At 43.9% G+C, this 6,364-nt stretch overlaps 1 long non-coding RNA gene across 1 annotated transcript; it reads right to left on the bottom strand.

The window, feature by feature from the left end:
- Positions 1 to 4,626: 4,626 nt before the first annotated feature.
- LOC112434690 (uncharacterized) lies at positions 4,627 to 5,231 on the bottom strand. The gene is made up of 3 exons (XR_003024167.2): positions 5,075 to 5,231; positions 4,795 to 5,001; positions 4,627 to 4,715 (listed from the first exon to the last, which is right to left on the bottom strand). It is a non-coding gene; the product is annotated as an uncharacterized LOC112434690 (long non-coding RNA).
- Between the last annotated feature and the right edge of the window lie 1,133 nt (positions 5,232 to 6,364).

Consider the following 6,364-nt stretch of genomic DNA (forward strand, 5'->3'; position numbering starts at 1 on the left):
TGTGCCATTATCCTGGTGCATAGCTATCCCCCGTCTTCTTTTGTCCACTGTGTCATGTCCAGTGTTGGGAAGGTTACTTTTAAAATGTATTCCATTACAGAATACAGAATACATGCCCCAAAATGTATTCTGTAACGTATTCCGAATACTTTGGATTACTTAATATATTATCATGCTTTTTACAACAACGTGAATGTACTATTGCTGTGTGATTTATTACTGTTACTGAAGGTCCGCGACTCCGAACTGTAGTAAACGGACCTCTGACTAATACGGCGGGGTCCCTGTCGGCTCGTAGCCGAAAAATAGCTTTACTTTGTTGTGTGGGTCAACTTTTCTTGCGAGAGACAGAGAGAGGCGTTGAAAGGCTGCTCCAACGGAACTTATTGTTTTCGGAGGAAAACACGAACACTGTGTACAGTCGAGTCTTAATAGCTTACTTACAACTGGGCTCGTCAGGCACTCTTCTTGGCTGCAGTGGTTATTATTATATTTACATGCTTCCAGCTCCCGTTTTTCCTCGATGACAACTCGTACCTTTCCACTCCCCTTTTTTCTGCCTCCTCGCGCTCACAGACCCATAAAGTGTATGGCAGTCCATTCTCCCTGCAACACGGACTACACTGCCCATGATGCTACATTCTTTAGAGCTATGCTTGTAGCATTCTGCCTGTTAGCTTAGCACAACAACAACAACAACGAAAAGGCGCTCTCTCACCCAGGAAACACACAGTCGCAGAGAGAGAGAGAGCGTCGCCCTGTAACCATGGCAACCGTAACGCTGCCGCCTGGAACAACAGAACGTAGCTGTCAAACAAAACCCAAACAGTCCTGACCCGCGACAAAATGAAACAGGAAAGTACCGCAGTGTAATCCATTTATTTCAACAAAGTAACTGTATTCTGAATACCACCTGTTTAAACGGTAACTGTAACGGAATACAGTTACTCATATTTTGTATTTTAAATACGTAACGGCGGTACATGTATTCCGTTACTCCCCAACACTGGTCATGTCACCAATTGCCCGTCTTCTCTTTTCACTGTCTATAAACCTGCAAACTAGATTTCCGTTTTTCCATCAACAGTAGCTCAATGAGTTTCTCAAACTGCCAACTGTTTGTTATTTCTGCTGTTTGCATGTACCTGTCAGTTGGGTCCACTATCTGCATCTTGTCAGCCAACGTGTCGCCACCTAAATAGTTTGTTTTGTCTTCCTGTCTGGCATTTTTAACAGGGGGGTGATTGACTCAGCTCTCGGCGGGGACGCCATCCGTACACCACTTTTGCATGACACGACGCATTTCTGTCTTTTTCACAGCATGATATTTTTAACATGCTGCTCTCTGTCGCAGCGTTTTCCATTTTTTATCGTGCCAAGGTGATAGCGCCCATCAGTCATGAGTTCATACTGAGTTTTTATTACCTTACAGAGCTCAGTGCCTTTATTTATCTTTGGAAACCACGGATGCATTTACTCTGAGAATGCAGAGTTGAATATGAACGAACAGAACTTGCTGGGGTTAAACTCTGATGCATGTTTGCTTTGACCGTCTGTGTTTGAGTCCATGCTAGTGTGTGTGTGTGTGTGTGTGTGTGTGTGTGTGTGTGTGTGTGTGTGTGTGTGTGTGTGTCTGAGTGCAAATAGTGTTAGCAGACATAAAAGGGATGAGCTACAGAGGTCATCAGATGGAGAGATTATCACTCTAGACACAACTTCTGACTCGGATAACCCAGATCCTGATGGTAGTTCATCGTGGAGACTGAGACCAAATGCATGAGGGTCGGCATAAAATATGCATCCTGCAACCCATCTTTGTACCAGTGTTCTGCATATGTAATGTTTTATTTTAATCATTTTAACCACTGTAAATCTGAGCACAAGTGAAAAAAACCACAGTGAGCCATAAATCTTGTGTTTGTAATAATTAATATTTTGTCTGCTCTGTCAGTTAATGTATTCGTCAGAGGAAAGGACTGTAAAAAATAAATAAATAAAAGGCCATCAGTATCAGCATCATCAGGTGTATCATCTTAGAGAAGTTCAACAATCCATCACTACGTGCAATGCAACAACTGTTTGTGGGATTGTTATGTCACATGTGCTTACATTAGTTATTGGCAGTGATGTCATATCAAAGACTTCATGAAAATGATGGATATGTTAGCTGCCAGAAAATCACAGATAGGAGCTGCCGTCTTCTGACTGTGCTGAAGTCACAATACAGCTGGAAATGATGCCATGGTCCTCAGCCAGAAAAGGGTGGAGTGCCCACTCCAAGTCAGGTTCGAGTTGCTGCCCCAAGTGGAGGAGTTTAAGTATCTTGGGGTCTTGTTCAAGAGTGAGGAGAAAAAGGAGCAGGAGATTGACAGACGGTCAGTGGTGATGAGGACGCTGCACCGTCCATCATGGTGAAAAGAGAGCTGAGCATAAAAGCGAAGCTCTCAATTTACCGGTCGATCTATGTTCCTACCCTCACCTATGGTAACGAGCTTTGGGTAGTGGCCAAAAGACCGAGACTGCGGATACAAGCGGTGAAAATTAGCTTTCTCTTAAGGGTGGCTGTCCTCTCCCTTGGGGATCTGGGAGGGGCTCAGAGTAGAGCCACTATGCCTCCACATCGAGAGGAGCTGTTGAGGTGGTTCAGCCATCTGACAAGGATGCTTCCTGGGTGCATTCTGGGTGAGGTGCTCTGGGCATCCCGCTGGGAACACCTTGGTGTTCCCCTGGACAAGCTGGAGGAGGTGGCTAAGGAGAAGCAGGTCAAGGGTTCTCTGCTTAAGCTACTGCCCCTGCGACCTGACCCTGGATAAGCTGAAGAAAATGGATGGATGGATGGATGTTGTAATAGGATCTCCATATCAGCTTGGAAAGTGATGGTATGTAAGTTGTGTGCAACACATCAGTTCTTCTTCTTGCTTCTCACCACAGCACTTCATTTGTCTCTATCGCATCTCATCCTACTCTGTCACACCAACCCTCTGCATGTCCTTCTTCACTACCTCTATGAACCTCCTCTGTTGTCTTCCTCTTCTCCTCCTGTCTGGCAGCTCCATATTCAGCATCTTTTGTCCAATATATCCTCTATCCTTCCACTGCACATGTCCAAACCATCTCAACCTTAACTCTCTAACTTGGTCATCTAACTGCTCAGCCTGAGCCATCCAGGCTGTGTCCGTATCACTTTTCAACAAAGGGTACCTGTGATGCACCAGCCTACTCCTTCATGTGTTTTCTGACTTGCAGATTATAGATCCAGCAGCATTATTAAGGGAGAACAAGACATTTGCAAAACATGACTTCAAACCAGAAGATGAGAGTTTGAGTTCTGTCTCAACTTTCTCAGACTAAAACTTCACTTTTGGTTTTTATTTTTCTGTTTGGGACACCCTTTGGGTTAAAATACAACCTTTTATAAGCGTTATAAACTTGTCCACCTTTTCCTGTTACCACAGTAACAGAGGAAATGGTACCAGCCGAGCCATCTGCCCACGGCCTCATGGTGTCTTTCTGATTGTTGAGGATCTTCTATTGAATTGGGACAAACCTTCATATTGAAACTGAAGCTAAAATTGGTGCTCAGTGGATTTTAATGTTACGCCTACACATCCTGACCAAAAGTCTGTATCTTACAACTCAGGAGATTGAGCTCAGGGATCAGAAATCATCTATTTTAGATGCAGTGAAAGCAAAGATTACACATTACAAGTTTACAATTGTGCCTTTATAGATGAGTTTTATGTGGTATTATGTACATAAACCCTCTCAAAGGGAGAAATTGGTCATTGAAAACAAATAAATGATCACATTATTATTAATGACTGAGTCGTTCATCTTATTTGTTACTCCTGTTGCTCTATTGATCTGTACACATCACTTACGCAGTACACCTGGCCTGAGAGATCTCAGTTTTGCTCTGTTTTCTCTTTATTGATCTTCACATCAGAAATTTTTACCAGCAACCTGGTTTGCAAATTCTTCATATGGTTTTATTAGCCTTCATTTATTGCATCACACAATTTAAAAATGTTTATAAGACTTCTTCTCTTCATGATTTTTTTGCTGCTGCTTGTCTTCCACTCCTTTCCATAACTTAAAGTTTAGTAGGAGTCACTGTCAGGATATCCAAGAGGGGAATTATCGGAAAGGGGACATTTCAGATTGTGTGTTAAAACATAGGAAATCTCTACTCTTTACCACTTACTTTCCCATTATGCACTTTGATTTAGCACTGGTGGCATAGTGCAACCATTTTTCATCCAACCAGTGGTGGATGCCAACCAGATGCTGCCACGTTTAAACAACGTGTAGTCGATACTGTAATTCATTGTTTGCACCCTGACTTTACAGTCGAGTGTGTGCAGCCTTTGATTCAGGTACAGCTCAGGATTCTCATCAATTACAGCTCCTTGATTAGTGTAGAGTGTGCACAAGCTCTGCTCTTTGAAAGCATAATGATACGGTCCTCCCTTTCTGTCACGGCGACGGATGGCCGGTACTGAATAGGACCCAGGTGCAGGAACCCAGAGCGGAGACGGTAGATGATTTAATAGTTTATTACGGTTAAGTGCAAGGGGAACAAAACAAAGGGGAACGTGGCAAAGACAGAAAATGACGAGACGTGGAGCCTTGGTGTGGCGTGCCCAGGGGAACGTGGCTAGGGCGAGGGAACGAGGCCTGGGAAGTGGAACGGAGCTGAGTGGGGAACAGTCACACTGAGGGGAGAGGATATAGAAGTTAAGCAGGTAGTGAAGGCAGCTCAGAAGTGGCCAGAATAAGAGCAGCAATTCTTACTTTGCAGTTAGGGACCTGGAGTGTTTGAGAGGGGGGTGATGAAGATCCAGGGGAGGCTGAGTGGCGTGGAAAGGCTGACCTGAGATCCGGGGCTCCAGATGGAGTGTGATGGCAGGAGGGCAGGCAGGTGAGGCACAGAGGGATTTCCAAAATGATCACTAGATATTCCGAGTCCGGAGGTGGAGTGAGCCAGGGTGGGTACAGCGACTGTAGCACAAAAGAGTCTTAGTTAGTAAGATGAATCACAGTAAGAACTTGAGACACAAGACCTGTTACCAACATGGGTTGATGACGAACTGGCAGTGAGTGAACATCGATGTGTGGTTTAAATCCCTCTGGCTTGATAGCCTGCAATAGGCTCCAGGTGTGCAGGAGCTGGAGTTGGCCCTGCCCAGGGGCGGATCCCAGGTCAGTTCAGGAGCCTAATGGAAACTCCAGCCACCCGCCGTAGACCATGACACTTTCCCACCCATACTTTACACACTAATAGACTCAGCCAGAAGCAATCTTACTGCATCTTCATGTACAGTAATTGGGGGAATACTGAGCAGTATGTGGGGCAGGCTTACGGGGAGAAAATGGGCCTCCAACATGTGTAGCGTAATTAGTAACCCTAAAGGAATTTCACTTCTCAGCTTTCCTGCAACTGAAAAACTAATACGGTCTCATAAAAATACAATGTGTTTGGCAAAATGGATTTTGGTTATGCCGAATATTTCCTGTTTAACTACAGTGGTGGTGTGTGTTTGTGTGCTTAGTTTCAGAAAATGATCAAAAGCTCCAAAAGACATGAGTCGACAGCAAGCTTTTTCTTTTATCTCTAATTTTATAACTGTACAAGCCCCATGGGAAGCACACAGTCACCTCTGTGTGATGTGTGTGTTTGCAACCCTCTGCTGCATATTACTGCAATTTCTCCTGGTCTCATGGCTGCGGTTCAGTTTATTAGCTGATGCTGGATGAAAGCCAGGTGTGTTTAACTAAGCCGGGCTTCTGGGGCTCTCAGTAAGGAGTCACATATATTGAATAGCTGTCATCCCTTTATCAAAACACTGACAGGGCCCCAAGGAACATCATAATGCTTTAAGGCAACAGTAAATGTCCATTCTCTCACTGCTTGCTTGCTTCTGTGAGGTTTTGGGATCCAGGTTTCAAATCCTCTGTCGTCACACAGATTTCAGTGAATATCAGTGATGTTCTGTTGAGGGTTTGGTTCACAGAGGATCAATATGCCAGGGCTTACAGCTGTGAAAAAGTATCTCCCCCCTTCCTAATTGACATTCTTAAGTTTCATTACTAGTATATTACTGTATTGTACAAACTGAAGAGAATTAAAACCCGTGGGGAATGCCCGATGTGACCTTGACCTTGAGCACAATTTGTGTGATGAACAATCTTTTTCTTCAAGATTCAATTCAGAGTTTTTATTGTCATGTGTCACAAGAGAAAAGGCATTTCTTTGTGCAATGAAATTCTTTCTTTGCTGTCCACCCACAGATGCCAATTAATAGATACAATAGAAATAGAACATATAAATACAAATAGTACAAATAAATAGCTGAGGACAGAA

This window comes from Maylandia zebra, linkage group LG4 (assembly GCF_041146795.1).
Source record: "Maylandia zebra isolate NMK-2024a linkage group LG4, Mzebra_GT3a, whole genome shotgun sequence".
Classification (NCBI taxonomy): Eukaryota; Metazoa; Chordata; class Actinopteri; order Cichliformes; family Cichlidae; genus Maylandia; species Maylandia zebra.